This window comes from Neltuma alba, unplaced genomic scaffold, assembly GCF_004799145.2.
Source record: "Neltuma alba isolate B1F8T4 unplaced genomic scaffold, ASM479914v2 tig00010901_pilon, whole genome shotgun sequence".
In the NCBI taxonomy this organism is placed as follows: Eukaryota; Viridiplantae; Streptophyta; class Magnoliopsida; order Fabales; family Fabaceae; genus Neltuma; species Neltuma alba.
In genome coordinates, this window is record NW_021635684.1 from 1,101,334 (window position 1) to 1,120,312 (window position 18,979).

An 18,979-nucleotide genomic window follows, 5' to 3' on the forward strand; every position below is an offset into this window, starting at 1 on the left:
ATTGTACTAATTTGCTAAAAGGAAAATTTATAGTTTTAAAGTGAACATGTGTTGAAATTGGTTACTAAATCAACATATATTCTAGAATAACCTTCAATATGTGTTATGGCATTAGATTCAATTTTTTTTCCCATTATACAAGAATGGGATATTTTTATTTCTTTTTTACTGATTATGGTTTTTCTTGTCATTACTGCTAAATTTCTATTACGTGATAATGAATTCTTTCTTTTTGGTAGCACATGATTATAAATTCTTATTTTAAAAAAATGCACTTATCTCATGTATTTTTATTACCTTTTGTTTATAGGATGAGTTCATAAGGAGAAAGGCATAATTAAGTTCTAAAAGAGGCTCTCCAAGTGTGCAATCTAATCAAGGAGAATTTAACATATGGTTAGAGGTTATAGGTGGTAAGAACAAGAAGAGTTGTATCTGTGGATTTGGATATAAGGCTGATGATGATATTTGTACACAAAGATCTTATCCTTCTATCAATAGCATAAGCATCAATACTAATGTTGAAATTGAACTGCGTATGAGGATAACATAGCTTACACAAGAGAATCAACAAATTAATAAGAGCATCAAGAGATGACATAAAATTATAACAAAATCATGTCTATATTGGAAGGAATAGGAATTAGATTATCTATACCCTATAGTAGTAGTATAAATTTAGAAAATATAGTTGAGACTTATTATTATTTGACAGTTGGGTTATTATTTCTGGCTTTTAGTTGACATTTGACATTTGAAGTGTCAAGGATTTGTGAAAGACTATATATTTTTAATTACAGCATGTTTGATTTTGAACAAATTCAATTGTCCTTTGCTTCCTCTTTAAAAACTAGACAATTAATCAAATTAAAATAGTAAAATATAACAAAAGCCAAAAAAAAAAAGGATTAGCCACAAAATTACCGATAGAATGTTTTGTCAAAAATTAGCCACAGAAATTGCTACGAAATTTTCCCTTGCTAATAAGCTGTGAAATTACTGATAGAGGAATTTCTTACAAAATACTCTGTGGCTGATTTTCGTGGAAGATTCCGTTGTTAATTAAGTGGCAAATTTCTAATAGAAAATTCCGTTACGAAATTTGTGACGGGCATTATCTATCAAAAATTAAAAATTTTTGATGGAATTTTTGTCAGAAATCTTTTAGAAATTATCAACGAAATTTGAAATTCCATCATAAATGAAATTAGTGACAAAAAAAATTCAAACAAACTATAGTCTATTGAAAATTTCATGAGTAATATTTGTCTGTCACAAATCCATCAGTAATTTTGACTTCCCTTGCTAATTCCATCAGTAATTCCGTCGATATTTGAGTTCTTTTTTGTAGTGCTTTAAAGAAGTTAAAGAAGGGTCCCATAGGCGATATACATCAATGTGTGGAAAGTCATGACAGATCTAAACTATCTAAATATTAGAACTAGTTGGAGGTTAAATTTGATCTTAAATATAAGACACAATCCATTTTGACTCTAAAATTTATAATTTTTCCCCAAAACACTCTATTGATTGTACATATTAAGAAGGTTCCCACCAAGAGATAGTTCTATTACATATGACTAAATAAGATAATTTAGAAAAGCTAACACTGCATATTTGTTATAAGTAACTAACCTAACTAATTCTCTTAATATTCCCAATTTGTTTTGGCTTTTATATATTAAGAATCAAAGGTAGTACAAATTTTCCCATCAGTTAAAATGAAGCCCAAGATTAAATTGGCTTCAAGAGAGAAGTGACAAAAGGCACATGATTTTTTGTAAAATTGCTTTTGGGTTGAAAACTATGGTTTGGGAGTATAAAACCATGATTTGATACTTTAAGGGTATATACACATATTAATTATTAATTAATTATATAAATACTACATTTAGTTCTTAATATAAGAGCTAATTGAAGATTCAGTTTGGTCTTAAATATAAAACTTCAATTCATCTTGTTTCCCATATTTATTCATTTTTTCTTTAGTAGTCCCTATAGTAATTGCATATCATAATATCAAATGGTACTTTCAATATATATGATTAATAAGGATATTTTAATTTCAAGTTTAGCCTAAAAGCCTATAGGCCTAGCCTAATTAATTTTTTTAAAAAATTATTTTATTAATATATATTAAAATATGTAGACTTTTAAGTGTGCTAAGCCTATATTTGTCTAGGCTTTATTTGGCTCAAAGCCTATTCATAATCCTTAGAGTTTCAAACATAAGGTTTTTTAAGGCCTACATTATAAGTAGGCTTTTAAAAAGACTTTAGGCTTGTTAAGCCTTTCAAAAGCTCAAACCTAAATTTGAAAAAAAGTTTGTGTACAAACTCACACTATAAAAAACTTGTCACTAAACAATGGTCACCAAAAAATCATCGCTAAGTCGTTATCATAGTGACTATCACTGATACTTTTCAACAGTGACAAAGTGAGTCACCACTGAAAGTATAGTTTGAAAGACCCTTCTGTAAGGACAAACAAGTCATTACTAAAAGACCCTTCAACAGTGACTAATATGTCACCACTGAAAGCATTTTTAGTTGTGACAAAGAGTTGCCTCTAAAAGTATTGTCAGAGAAAAAGGTCCCTACAATAGCAACATTAGATGTCACTGTTGAAAGTTTCATTATTAAAAATTGACTTTCAATGGTGACTTTTCAGAGTCGTCTCTGAAAGTCACTTTCAGCGGTGACGTTAGGCGTCACTGCTAAAAGTTTAATTTTTCAAAAGTTGATTTTCAACAGCCACTTTGAAAAGTTGTCATTGAAAGTCACACATTTAGTGGCGATATTGAGGGTCACTCCTAAAAGTAAGACTTTCAGTAGTGACGCTAAATGTCATTATTGAAAGTTGTCATTGAAAGTCATTTTTTTTTTATTATGTTAGGCTTTAGACTCTTGTTACAAGCTCAAGCCAACTCTATGTTCTTTCCTTTGCTACTTGAATTTTTAGCCCTAGATAGTATAATTTAAACATGGAAAGGATGAGATTTTGGGAGAAATCTTAGTAGTAATGAATCATAACAATTATGCTAAACATGCAATGCTATCTCATGCTATACATTTATCATGCACACCTCATACATGTTCATAATTATGCACATCTCATGCATAATCATTATCAATATCATGCCATAGAAAAAGAGCACGCTGTCATGCCACTCCACAGCTCAACTTTTCATATTGCCAAGTCATCAAATGCAAGGAGTTCAACACAACATATTATATCAAGCTCAACCACAACAACAAAGCAAGTTAACATAAAAATTGTAAGTTCTAGCTACCTCTTTCAAGATTTAACCTTTGCTTCCCTTCCCTGCTCTTTGGATCTTTCCTCTTGAAAATGCTAAATTCCTATCAAACATTTAGAAAGGCATTCTCAATCACAATCCAAATCAACACATTCATACTTAATCCTCTTTAACTTCACATTAACTTCTAATTATTGAGCTTGGTTTCCAATCTTTCTAAATTTAATTTCACATGCTATTCCCCCATAATTTTGCATGTAGAATTCATTTTCATGCTCAAATTAAACAAAATCTAACTCTGTTCCCTTAAACTCAATGTGGTTGATCACTATAGGGTTTTAGGGCAAAATTCTATTTTCAATTCTAGTGCTTCTAAACTTACTTTCTCACCTTTATCCCAGCATAATTTTTTCTTCTAAACTCATTGGAAGTGTCAAAATCATCAAAATCTAATCCTAGAAAAAACCCTAGGTCTGGTTGAAATTCACCTAAGTTAGGAGAAGTTAGATTTCTTGCAAACTCATCGAGAAACCACTTGATTCGTATTTCATTCAAGCCTTAAACATTATTATAACATCAATTTCATCTTTTTCTCACTCAATCAATTTCTTCCAGCACCATACCCTAGAGTTTTAAGCTTCCTAAAATCCAATAAAAACTCATAACCAAGCTCAACAACAATAAGGGTAATGAAAACTACATCACAAACCAAGAACATACCTTGTTTTGGAGCCTGATCTTGCTTGGTTTCCCTTGCTCTTTCTCTTCTCCTTCTTCCTCTTTAATTCGGCCCCTCTCTCTCCTTTCTCTATGTTGGCCAAAACTTGGCCTAAATAGGGAGGGAAGATATTTATAAAAGTTTTGCTCCAATCCTACCTCTTGATCTTGTGTATGTGGCTTGATCTTAGCCATTCATTTATGTAAGAATGGCTGATCACCTAAGAGGGGGGTGAATTGGGTGTTAATTAAAATTAAAAACCTTTTCGCAATATAATAAAATTCATAAGAAATTCTGAGTATAAAAACAATGAATCAACATAAGCATAATCACAGTAGTAAAATGGTTTAGCTGGAAATATAAGAAGTAAGGGAAGAGAAGATGCAAACTGTGATTTATCCTGGTTCCGTCCTCACCGACCTACGTCCAGTCCTCAGGCTCCCCCTGAGATTTTCAATCTACTATCTCCCTCAAGTTTAACACGGGTACTTGAGAACCACTACAACCACAAGTTTGATCCGGGCACTTGTGTCGCCACTTACAATCCTTATACTAACCAGTCTAATTCAACAACAACCTCTCACTGAGGTAATACTCCCCCTTACACACTGTAAGGATACAATCTGATAATGATAAAGAAGATTGAATATTTCTTCTCTCAATGAAGTGATAGATGAATCTTAAGCACGTTTGGGAAACTCTCCTCTCTATCTTACGAATACATATGTTTTTGTCTATGAAGTACAGAGATAGGGAGTTTTCTCTCAAAGCTCTAAAAGAGAATATGTTGATTCATCATTTTAGCATTTGATGTTGTAAGCTCAGACTCTTCTCCTTTTTTTTTTCTTGTTTTGAATGCTCTTCTGTTTATAGATGATGTTGGGTACTTGATCATTGAGCATTTTCTTCCCGTTTGGCTTGAAGAATATGACCGTTGAAACTAGCCATTGGAAGCTTCTGACAAAAGTCGATTCTTCACATCATCAATTTGTTGTGGCTCTTTACCTAAAATAATCTTCCTCAGATCAAGTGATAAGTATCTGATAATCTTAGAAACAATAAGTTGGAAAACATAGAATCAATCATCAGATATTCAGATATTCAGAAAGTAAGATGAACTTACTTGATCGATGTCTTGATCGATAAAGCTTTGATCGATCATATTATCGATTAATTACATGAAGAAAAGATATAGCAGATATATGCAATTATCGAATAGATTATGGATCATATGATGATCGAACAGATGATCGATAACTGATGAAACATGGATACAGTTAGCTTTAAATGAATTATGCAAGGATAATCTTTTTCAAGTTACGTTTGCCTTCTTATCCTTTCAATAGAGAGTTATAGGTAAAAAGAAGGCTGAGAAAAGCTTAAAGATAAAAAGATAAAATATTTCGAAATTATTGTGAAATGTTGTTATGAAATGAACTTGTACAATGATCAAACAAGTGATCGAACACTTGTTGATCGATCATGCTATCGATGAACAAGGTGTTATAGTAATAGATATTAAAGCAATAATGATCTAACACATTATCGATAAATTAATGATGGATGACCTTATCGATAAACAATAAGCAAAAGTATATTCAGTGAAAACACAGGCTATGTAGGTTAATCGAATAGGTGATTGATTAAGTAATGATTGATCAAGTGATCGACAAAGAGGTTTAATCCTACATAGTCAAAGAACTGAATTATCGATCACGTTATGCGAAAAACAAGATAAACATGAAGTGCGGTGATCGATCATATTATCGATAATGAGATTATCGATCTCGTGATCGAAGAATCATGGTTTAAAAGCGATGTGCTAATTATCGATCATGTGATCGATAATTTACTGATCGATCCAACAGGTTATAAAACCTCAATAATGCATATGAAGATAAAAGAGAAGAATTGAAGAAATAGTACCAGGAACTCGATAAAGTGATCGAGTATGTAGTTGCTTGATTAGGCTCAAGTAACATCTAATAATGGCTTTTCATTTCCTCATTTCTTCCAGTGTTTTTACTCAATAACATGTTTGAGTAGCATGTTGCTCGAGAGCTTAATCAATCATGTAGAACTTTTGGTCTTTGCCTCAATAAATTCGAATTCTGATTCAAGCAGAACGAAGGTCAACTTTGAGTGATCATAACTCTTCCAATTCAACTCCAAATTTTGCAAATGACCTATCTCCAAAAATCTCTTTGAGTCTACTTTCTAATGCAACAAGAATCACCCCAAAACTCGTTGTAGTTACAAAGTTATCTTCATCACAGTGACTGAAGGTTGGAATCAAGGCATTAATCCTTACTTCAATGTTTCGAACAGCATATCTCCCTCATATGAAACTCTTTGAAGTTGATATTTGTGTCTATGAACCGTGTTATGAGTCTAGTTTCATTTGAATTAAGTTTCACCTCAAACGGATTTGTGTTTTAAGAGATATTAGAGAAATACCGAACTTATGTCAGAGCTGAATGAAGAACAGAGCATAACAGAGTATGTGTTTTATCGATTACTTGATCGATAAGTGGATGATCAATCAAGTGATCGATAAATGCCCATGAAAATCACCTCTGAAGCTTATTTTCCATGTTTATATGAAGGGTGATTCAATATATGATTATATAACTTCCGGTTTGTGCATTTTAGCTTCTGATTGAGCCATTCAAACTTTTGATTGAGCATAGCAATCTTTAACATCAAATCTATGAACTTGAATCTTTATATTTCTATTTAGTCTTGGAAGTTCTTCTTTTCTCAATCTCTCTTCTTCTTCTTCCTCTTGATTATTCTCCACAACTCAAAGTTCAACATAATAACTCCTTTCTTTTCTTGAGGAAACTACACAGGATATTAAGTATGATAATTAGTCAAAATGTGAGGTAAATAATTTATGCAAACTTTTTGCTCTATTATTTGACATTATCAAACCTAATCATATCTAACAATTTAATCTAATTGCCATGTGTCCCTTGTCATCTTGATTCTTGACACCTAGCCCTCTTAGGTGTCCTCTTCATTTAATATAAATGCCACCTTAAGGGATACATAATTCTACATGTGATCATAAGCAATATTTTATTACATAATTCCATCCTTCCAAACTTAACCCTTAATAAAGTGTATTCTTCCATTCATTTCCCTTTATCATTTTGGTATTAAAATAGGGAGGAAATTACCAGGAACTTCGTGCAAAATATAGTTCCTAGGTATTTCTCTATGTATCTTGTCATTTTGCACCATATCGGGTACTTTTTCGAGTCTTAACTTACCCCCCAATCCTGGGACATATTCTGGTACCCTTTTTCCATCACAATTAACCTCACATGGCATTATATAACATGCCTAAAGAGGGATTGATGCTCTTCCCTTGTTCTTTCATGAAAATAATTAATAGTATTTATTTTGGGGTAAACTTGACCTAACACTTTCTATCGGTTCACAAGTCTAAGAATCTGTCCCTAGGTACCAATAATATTGATTCTTCATGGGGAATTTCTCTAATTTTTCTCAAGTCAAAAATCAACACATGAACTATTTATTTTGACTTTCCCGATAATGTATAAATAGGCGTTTAATTCTGTTAAAGCCAATCTCTTTACTTTCTAGAGGCAAAATTATTTTTGAAACCTGTGATAATTCCTCAAGTATTATTCCTCATTTTTCTCTAATTATCTAAGCCCTCTTCGCATTTTAAATAATTTAATTTCTACTAATATTCATAGTTAGCCAAACCCTGGGAATCCCACAAATTCCTTCTAGCGGTATTTTCATCATTTTTAGCTCATGCGAGCCTTTGGGCCTCATTCCTATTTTTATGGAATTTTTGTAGAATTTTTGGGCATACTTTTCATTATTGCCTTTTCTGTTCCTGAAACTTTTCAATTTATGATTAGGTCCTTGCTTAGGTTTAATCTCAGGAATCTTCTCATAGAGATTCCCAGCACAACCTTTGGACCTTAATCATCTCCAATCCCCATACTCGAGCCCCAGAGACTTTACTGGAGTCTTTAACTTGTTTGTTTCATGGTTCCAAAAAATTCTTACTTTGCAATTTAGTCCTTAGGAATCTTCTCATCCGTCTAAGGAACTTCTGGAACTTCTGCCAAAAGCAGTCGAATAGCCTTCCACTCTTAGACTACTTCCTGTACTTTAGAGCCTAAAAATTCAGGATGTTATACTATATTACCATCTCATGCCATGCTACCGCCCAAATATTTTCAGCTTAAATATGTCTTCTTCAAGGTTTAAACTTGTGACCACCTCTTTTGTGTCCAATCTTCTTGTTATAGAGCAGGATTGAATTTTCTAATTATTATAATAAAATAAAATATATATTATCATATTATATTTTCGGCGACAACATTAAAAAGTCACCACTTAAAGTCTGACCTTCAATGGTGACTTTCTAAAGTTGCCATTAAAAGTCTAAAGCTGAATGAAGACCCCAAAGACTTTTGGCGATACTAATAATTGCAACTGAAAATCAACTTTTAGCAATGACCTTAGAAAGTCGCCACTGAAAATATGCTTTTCAACAGCAACAAAAAATATCACCGCTAAAAATGAGTCCTTTGGCGGTGACTATAGAATGTCACCACTAAATGTATGCCCTCTAAAGACATTCAGTAGTGACTTTTTGTATCACCACTAAAAGATACTTTTAGTGATGATTTTCAGCGGTGACATTTTTGTCCGTGCCAAAAATCATACTTTCAACAATGACTTTCTAGTGTTGCCGCTAGAAGTTGACTTTCACCGATGACCAAAGTCTTTTTTTTTTTTGTAGTGTTAGCATGCCTGTAATATGGGACTCACCACCAAAAATAGGAAATTGGTGACAAAATTTATCCATGGCTAATTTGTGGCAAATTCTATCATTAAAGTTAGTAACATAATTTAGTGATAGAAAATTTTTGTCACTAAATTTGCAATGAATTAGTGACAGAATGAAATTTTGTCACTAAAATGGAGAGACTAAACTTTCTTCCATTATTAATTTCATCATTAATCCATCACTAATATTTGTAAAAGGACTAGTAATGGAACTTTATTCGTCACTGAACTTCATCACTACTCGTCATTGATTCTATTATAAAGGGATCAGTAATGGAACTTTCTGTCACTAATTTTTTTGATTAATTTGTCACTAACTAACATCACAAAACATTTTGTGATGGAATTAGTGACAGGAAAATTTTGTCACTAATTTCTATCGCTATTTTGTCACTAATCCATCATATTACATTACAATATAAAAATAGAATAATTGTTTTTAATATTTATTATTAAAATAAATATATAATATATGATAATTTTTCAAAAACATATTATATAAATAAATAATAAAAATATTATAACTAAAAATAAAAAATATAATTTACTTATATTTTATTAAATATTTGAATAAAATATTAATAATTAGTTAATTTTTAATAAAATACAAAAATTAAATTGAAGTAAATAATACTATGTTAAATTATATATATAATATTTATTATATATATTTGTACTTGCCATGAGAAATATTATATATATATATATTTGCATAAAAATTTCACAGGTATTTTGTAGCTCAACTGACAAAGGATTTAGCAATTCACAGAAGAAGTCCTGGGTTTGAACCACTACTCCTTCACAAAATTGGCTCAACTTGTGATGCGGTGATGACATAAACAGTGATGATGTGGCAACTCATAATAACCGACATATGATGATGACGTGGATGAGGGGATTATGTGGCAGTATGAGAGGGAGAGAAGGTGGTGAGGTAGCGGTCACAAACTTGTAGTGATAACGTGGATAAGAGGATGACGTAGTGGTATGAGAGAAATAGGAAGCAGTGGCAGTAAGGTAGCGGTTACCATGTGGTACTAAATTCCATCACTAATTTTGATTAGTGATGAAATTTCTGTCAATAATTTGCTGTTTCTTTGTAGTAACTTACTTTTGGGTAACTAGCCCTTTCTTTCTCCACTTTAGGAGCTTAATTTACAACCTATAATGTATATATTTAAAATTTATGCATATTTCATAAACAATCATATAATCACATATGCATAATAAAAACAAATGCACATGCAATAACCAATGCACAATTAATATGAGAATGGTTGATTTTATGATACTTGATATGCTTTGGCCACATGCATAATGATATGCCAACATGATTATGAGCTTGTTTTATTTCATGGCATAATGCATGACATGTGACATGAGAATGTTTTGGAGTATGGTAACATGATGCATTATGCAAAGCTTAATCAACATGATAATTATGATTCATTACTACTGAGATTTCTATGAAATCTCATTCCTTTATAATCCACTATTCACCAACTAGGGGTTGGATCAAGCAAAGAGAAAGGAAAGGGTTTCATTTTGGAGGATGATTGAGCTTAATGTTATTGAAGTTATGCTTTGCAATTATTACACATTGTCATGTATTGTTATGTATATTTATGAATTATGTTGGAACATTGTATTAAAGATTGGGATGCTTATATGTGAGCAATTGATTAAGGAATCATATTTAAGTTTGTGTCATATGACTGGGAAGGTTATGTGAAAGGAAAAGAAAAGAGAAACCAAGAAGTGTGTGAAAAAGGGATGAAAGTTGACTTTTTAATGGTCAAGAAGACCAACAAAATTTTGTGCAATTGGTTGAATTTTGAATTGAAACTTAACAGACTTATAGATCATATTTTTAGATTTAAAACAAGAAGTATTTCATCAGATTTAGAGTTTTACACAAAAAGTTATGGGCTTCCAAAGTAGGGAATAAATCTTGGAAAATTAAAAAATAACCACATAAACAATATCACTTTGAAGGAAATTTGGGATTGATGCATAAGTTCTAGATGCCAATGAATAATTTTCCTTTAAAGAGCATGTCAAGAGATTTTCATAGAACTTGGAATCATCTCATTTTGAATTTTTTAGAATTAATTATGAATTTTCAAAGTTTGACCTTTATAAGGGTTATAATGAATAGTAACCCGAATTTAAGAAATTTTAAGGTTCACCTTTTTCTAACTTAAGGCCATAGCAAATGATCCAAAATGGTTCCAATTAAGATAATATGTGGTATAAAAGTAAAGTGGGACATTTTTGGTATTAAAGCAAGGTTTTGGCTTACTATAATATGCTTCGCGGTGAATGTGTTATAAGTTAAGGTTGTTGTGAATAAAGGTGTTGGCAATGTGTGAAGTGCCTTGATTATGTGCTAGGACTGTCATGGATAAGGGTTTTGACTATTGTTTGATGAATGTTATGCTGGTAATGCACTGTGTGGTACTATATGGTAGCATGTTGCATTGTGCAACTTTGATTTATATCATTTGTCTAGTTTGCTATGTTATGAGGAAAGAACAAAAGTTAGAAAGTATAGCATGCTGTGAAAGCAATTGCTCAATAGAAGTTGTTAACCAGAGGATGCCTGGAGTACTGTACCCAGATTGGTATCACCCTTTGGTAGAGAATCCCAATGATCCTGCTCCCCTATCAAGATACTACCAATTCCCTAATGAGACTGAGGACATTCATTCCAGGGGTGAGGTAGGGTCTTGTACATAGCTAGTGACAGATATACAGTCAACATTATGTTCACAGCCAGTACCTAGACCAAGGAATTTTGATGGTGAGGTAGGTCCTAGTAGAATACTACCTCCAAAGAAGAGATCATTATCAATGCCTAAGGAGTTTAATACAATGGATGATCTAATTAAGGAATTCAAATACCTAAGAAGGTACATCAAGAGGAATAAAGATTAGTATGCTATAGTTTGCCTTAACTTCTTTTATCAGGTTAGGTAGTTATATACGACAGTTAACAAGGAAAGCCAAACCTTGGATGCAGACTTATGGGGCGCAGCATTGCTATCTACTCTTCCAAATACATGGATCTAGGAGGAATCCATACCGTCTATCTACGACAAAGTGTACAGATATACTTTTGAGCAGATACTGGATGTCTTAGAAGATTTTGTTATTTCTACTTTTCCCTTTCCTTGCTAGTCTTAGATAGTTGTAGTAGGTGAGTGACTTTTAATATGACTGGTTGTAATTGATAGAACTACACTGTTGTTTTGTATGTGAAAGCGTTATATGTAAAAGTAAAGGTTATATAGTAATGTTGTTCCTTTTAAGGTTAAGTGGAGATAACAAGTATGGTGAGGACAAGACGTGATGTACAAGGAGAGGAAGAATAGGACAAACCCTGGCTGACCTAATTCAAATAGTAATGAATTGATTAAAGAAACAACAAAAAATGATGTTAGAGTTACGAGTAACCCAAGCTCAATGGGAAGAAGAAAGGGATGCTACGATAACAGCAATAATAGTAGCCATAGTGCAGTTATAATAACCCAGGCAAAAAGTAGCCGGGATAGTTCAACCAATCCAACCCCAAACCTACGAACCAATAGTATAGCAGGCAAGGCCTACAAAGGAATCAAATAATTTGCAACAGTGGATTATGCGCTTTTGCAAGCATAATCCACTAGCTGTTGAGGACACATTAAATGTGCAAATAGCCAAAGATTAGATTACTCACTAGAGAAAAGCTTTAAAGGGATATATTGCCCATCTGAGACCAAAGTATAGATGGCAATTTATAAGTTAGAAGGAAAGCTGATAGGTGGTGAAAGAACATAGAGATAGTCCTTTAAGTTGATGAAACCCCGATCTCTTGGGAATTATTCAAGGATTAATTCTTCTAGAAGTATTTCCTGAGATCAATTATTCCTTCTTCTAGAAGTAAGCTGAATTCCTCATTGTAAAGCAAGCAGAAGATGAACCTTTTGATGAATAATTGGCAGATACATTAAGTTATCTCGGTACCCCATCTATCTGCAACATATGAATGACGAATGGTGGGTTCACAGAGAAAATGATTAGGGGCCTAAGACTGGAATTGAGAGAAAAGGTAGCCTCAAAGTAAATTGAAAATTTCAATAAAACGGTGAAAGCCTACTAAATCACAGAGAGTAGTTAGAATCATTATGGCCGTATCAGAATAATGTCAAGGGTCGATAAACCTCAGGCAAGGACGATGACCGAGGGAGCTTCCATAGCAAGAGGAAAAGAAATTTCAATTTTTCCAATAGCTCGAGAAGAGCATGTGTCAAGGAGGACCAGACATTTTTTTTTTTTAGATAAGCCTAGATTTGTGAAACTTGTAGTAGAAATCATGGAAACTGGCCATACACGACAAGTAAGAAATTATTCTATGATTGTGGAAAACCCGGACACTTTGTGAGAGAGTGTTGCCTTGACGAAGGAGGAAAGTCGTAAGTCACCCGAGGTGACTTGAGATATGATTCGTATAAATAATTGCACGGGGTACAATATTTGATTCAGGCACCGACCATTGTTTATATTACACGATTATAACAAGCAATTGGGCTTTACTGTGATATATTGCCATGCGATTTATGTATTTTCACTCCCACTGGCATTAGAGTGGTACCCTCTGGTGTGTGTTTAAATTTTGCTATCCGGTATGCATCTTGCTAAACCATTCTCAACCTAATATGTATGCCGTCTCGAAAATTGGCCTGAATTGGTTTTTATTTAATAATGTTCTCCTTGACTACAAAAATAAAAATTTAATCTTCCCTCATAAGGAACTTGTCTTTTGCTTAGAGTTTAGATTGAATTTCACTAATGAGGCCTAGACAGAGAAATGTTAAGGTAGGATTGCCAAGGATACGTGGTAAATTCTTGGTGAAGGCAGAGATAGAAGAGGTAGTAGAGGAAATGCCAATAATAAGGGAATGTTCAGAGAAATTCACAAAGAAGATTAATGAACTTCCACTAGAAAAAGGAAATAGAATTGCAATTAAGTTGATGCCGAAACGGGTCTGATTATCAAAGGCTTCTTATTGCATGAACCCCAATGAAATGACTGAGAATGTAGTAGGCCTAACAGAAATATGAGTCTATGCCCTAGTAAGAAAGCAGAGTGATAACTTAAACCTTAAGTAATCGACGTAACATCGAAGGAGGCAAGGTAATAGGACAAAATGTTTAAGGTTTGCTAAATCCCTGAGAAGTAGTAGAAATTCCTAAGGAATAATAAACTAAGAGGGAAATTTTGGATTATGTTGAATAAAGAATTGATGATGGCTAGATACGACACAACAAGGTGATTAAATCATTACTATATAATGCGATTAGCATGTGATAATTAATATATTACCATATGAATGATTGGTTAGAAGGTAAAGAAGTTAGAAAAGTTGTGTCAGGCAAGATCCCTCTTGAGGATGGAGTTGGATAAAGATAGATAAAAATGTAATAGTTAAGGGTTGCACTGGGAATTGATGTGTAATGAAGGATGAGGAAATTCTCGATGATACCTAAAACCTGATAATGCTAAGATATTTGATAAAGTTAGCGACTGTATAGTACTCTTTTATATCCCTAAGGTGTTTAAGAGTGTGCAACCACAGCACCCAGGCCAATATGGAACCTAAGAGATGAAATCCCCACTGATGAAGGTCACTACCTATGGAATTAAATAATTTTAGTGGAGAGGCTCCCTTTGATAGGGATATGGTAATCGAGGAGTGCACTTTGGCAAAGATTGAATATAAGAAAGGTCTTGGCCATGAAGTATCTCTCTAAGAGTGGATGTGATCCTTCGTCGTAGACTTAATTATGTACCTCTCTAAGCGAGCCATCCTCAATAGAGAGTATAGTGAATAGCCTAAATAGAGTTAATAGTGATATATCCTCCATCGATAATTTGGAAATGGGGACTACAAGTATGCTAGTATGAGCACTACATTTACCTATAAGGGCAAATCCTCTAATGAGGATAATGGGAAGCAGCCGAGGCAAGGCACGGAGTAGATCTTACCCTGAGGAGAGCAAAACTGTTCAAGAGTAATAGGAAGGTATTATAAGGTAAACAATGAGACTCTTCGAACTTAACAGTATCTGTAGTATAGTGATGAGTAATGAGAACATGATAATATACATCCTCTCCTAATATTATTTAGAATTGATAAGAGGCAGTAAGGACTACAAAGTCCTAAGGCAAGGCATATCAATATTGACATGATGACAAGCTAATAAGCTTTACAAATGAGCTAGTGCCTGAAGAGTCAAGAGATATCACAAAGGAAAAGTGACCTAAAGTAGCTAAACTTAAGGGTTAAGGAAATAAGGAAAGGCTAAGAATTTTGAAGTTGACAAGAAGTACTAAGTAAGGTCTAAGAAGACAATATTGGTGCTTGTGATCAATCTTGGGGAATGATCAGTTAAGTTATCCATGGAGTGGAGGTGACTTATTTTATTACTTAGTCTTGTGGTCCAGGATCTCCTAGAGATCTTAATATGGCAAATAATGGTGGTGATGATGACGACAATAAGGATGACAAGGATGATATTCCTAGGTCAAAGTAAATCCTGAAGAGGTTTACAATGGAGCATAGTAGATCCCAAGGTCACATTAGACCAAGCCTAAAGGGAAGATGCTAAGCTGAGAGGGTGATACCTCTCGAGGTATGAGCATGAGATGACATATTAAGCCTTGAGGGTGATTCCTCTTTAGGTTTGATAACGGGATGACCAGGGATGAGTTTAAGATATAAAAGTCCCTTCCAATGGTTAACTAGTACAGAGAGAGTACCTTTGACTTTTTCACGGATACCATTGTTGTCGATCAGGCCAAAAGCTATAATTCCTAGACAATGTGCATTCAAGCAAGCTAATTGTGAACTAAGAAGGTAAAAGAAAGAAAATAGACCTTTAAGGTAAAGAGAAGGATGACTGAATGTGCTAACATAGCCATTAACGGCACACGTTACTTGTGATAATGGTTACTATTCCACCATACAGATGGCTTTGTGTGAAGCCTTATATGGCAGGAAGTGCCGATCACCACTGTAGTGAACTAAGCTAAGAAGAGTTTACAATTCAAGGATGATAAATCAAGCTTGAGGATAAATAAAGATGAATCGACAAAGATTCTCAACATCACAAAATAGGTGGAAAAGCTATGCAGACATAAGAAGGAAGCTATTAAAGGTTGTGGTTAGAGATGCTAACCATCGGAATGGGTCAAACCCTTAAGGCGAAATAGTTAATGCCCAAGACCCTTCCAAATTTTGTTAAAAGTTAAGCCAGTAGCTTATGAATTGGCCCTATCCCCTAATCTTGATCAGATACATGATGTCTTCTATGTTTCTAATTGAATAAGTACCAGCCAGATCCCTCTCACATTTTGGAATATGAAGATATCGTGCTGCAAGACAACTTGACTTTCAAAGTAAAGATCATGGATCGACGAATTAAGCAACTGCAAAATAAGACCATTTCAATGGTCAAAGGTGATCTGGAAAGGTTCAACACAAGAGGAAGGAACATGGGGAAAAGGCAGACGACATGAAGAGCAATTACTCAGAGCTCTTTATTTAAGATATATTTAAATTTCGAGGACGAAATTTATCTAATGGGGGAGGAAATTTCACATCCTATAAAAATTAACCCTGGCAATAGATATAAAAAATTAAGTCAAGGGCCAATATGGAAGGTTGATTGGCCAATGAAGCTAGGCATAACATAAAATCTGGATAGGGTTCGAATCAATATTTTTGAAACTATTGGTCCATGAAGGGCAAAATGAAAAATTTTGGAAAAAATTCCAAAAAATTCTTGAAAAATGGTTGATGAAGTCTTAGTTGTTATGGGCTCTCAAAAACAATTAGTTTCGGATAAGAATGCACTATAGAGGCACAATCCAGGTCGTGTTCATTTCGAGGAGCCTGACTTGTTCCTATGCAATCTTAGTGACAAAACCGTGCAGAAAGATAAAATTAGGAGATTTAAAACTAAATTAAATTCCAATGAAATCAAAAAGGAAGTAGAAAAGTCTTTTTGGTCTTTTTTTTCCTTTTAGTGAAGAAGAAAACAATCAAAAGGATAAGTTGTAAACTTAATTGATAATATGCTCCTTGGAGAATTGATTAAGCCTTCATTACTTCAAAATGTGTTGGGAGTTTACTTTAAAACCAATCTTAGCTAGTTTAGAAAACCTTCTAAACTTAGGTAAATTAGTATGTTAATGAAACCTTTGACCTAAAGACTCACAACAAAACTAACAACCTTCATGAATGAACACTTGGTGAGACTAATGCAATGGTAACAACAACTTGAACACAATAACCAATTTTGCTAGCAAGGTACCACAATTAATCAAAACCGAACTTGGATTGAAACCAATCAAATTCACAAGACTAAATACATAATTCTCATTACAAAACGAATACCAAGGCATGAATAACAAGATAATAATATTGAAGTTTAACTGTAATAACAACACAGAATTTCTAACTAAGAACAACTGAAATGTTATTAAAGTAATGGAAAAGATGAAGTAAAACTCCCTAAATTAAGTCCCAAGCTTAGGCCCTCATTAAAACTCCTCAGGGCAAAACGTTCTAGCCTCTAATGACCTCAGAAATAGCTCCTCCAAGCTCTGAAATCACAGCACCAGCCATAACAAATGAAGGTGGATGATTGATGATGTAGAAAACTGATGGAATGATGTGGGAAAGAGGTGAAAATTGGTGGGAATCAATAGTAGAATCCCAAAAAACCCTTGAAGAACCCTAGAAGACGAAAATGGGAGTGTCTGAATGGCGAATGGCGGTTGGCTCTTATGGTATATTCTTCCCAAAATTGTAATTTGAGGTTTAAAACATGATTCTGTGTTAGCATCTTTTTTATCGTGACCAAACATACATTTCATCTCGACTAAATGGTCAAAACGAACAGCTGCATTTAGTTGGGCCTTTTCTGGAATTCCTGCAATTTGTTGGGCCTTAACTGCAATTTCCTAGAACTTAGGTCCTTTGGAGATATTTTTCGCTTGACCCTTCACCTAAAAATCAATTTAAGTACTTGTATTATCCAAATCAATTTTGTAAATGATGATTAATTAAAATGATGCACAATTTGATAGTTTTGCCCCTACAAAGTGCTTAATGAGAATTTAAATCTACAATTATAGATTACTACAATTCACATCAAAACATGCATTTTAAACCAACTAATTCCTCTAAAAACATATAATTGGACATGAATTAATACAGTAAAACTGGTCAAATCAATGGTAAAAAGGTAAATTAGAGGTTTTGAAACTTCAATAGAGGCCCTAAAGGTCAAAATGGTATGAAAATAGTTTATTATGGAATTTCTCAAAAACAGAGATTTTTCAAAAAAAAATAGTGGAAATTGGAGAAAAACAATTATTTTAAATATTTAGAGGCCTCAATAATTCCAAAAAAAATATAGAATAATTATCTAAATATTTGATTGAATTTATAAAACTGGTTTCAAGCCCTAAAAGTATGGGAATTAATTTTATGGAATTTATTTCCAAAAGGCTTAACGATAAGGTCCTATTCGGAGGAAATTCAAAATAAATAGTTAAAGGTGGAGAAAAATTGTAAAATTTTCCATATTGTATTTGTATATTAAAATAGGATTTTTTTTATGAAGAAAAATGTGATTTTGGAGGCCTAGAAAAATTATGAAAAGTTGCAAGTGAATAGTAACCGATAAACTTCCATATTGGTTGGAATTAATATTTAAATGGTAGGCCATCCTTTTTGGACCATTTTAGCCCAAAAGTGGGCCCCACATTGGGCCAAGAAAGCCTAAAAATTTGTGCAAGTCCATGGCCCAATATTTAAATAGATTTAAGCCCAATTTTCATATAAAAATCAATGGAATATTCTTAGAATTTTACACATGACATGATCAGAAAATTTGGAGTATTTGATTATAGCCAAGTGGCCTCTTAGGTGGCCAAATCACACGTCTAAATGGAAGAGGGGAGAGGTCAGATTTTTGCTCTATAAATACCCCCTAAAATATTCAAAATTCTGTTAAATTGGAAAACCTTGGGGAGGTGCTGCCAAATTGATTTCTTGAACCTGAAAATGAGTCTTAATTAGTGCAATTGAGGGAGGAAATACCAAGCTTTA

General features: G+C 33.3%; 1 protein-coding gene across 1 annotated transcript in view; it reads left to right on the plus strand.

Annotated features, from left to right (window-relative positions):
• The window catches only part of LOC114759811 (vinorine synthase-like), a 63,420-nt gene that overhangs the window by 34,259 nt on the left and 10,182 nt on the right, over positions 1 to 18,979 (plus strand). The window lies entirely within an intron of this gene.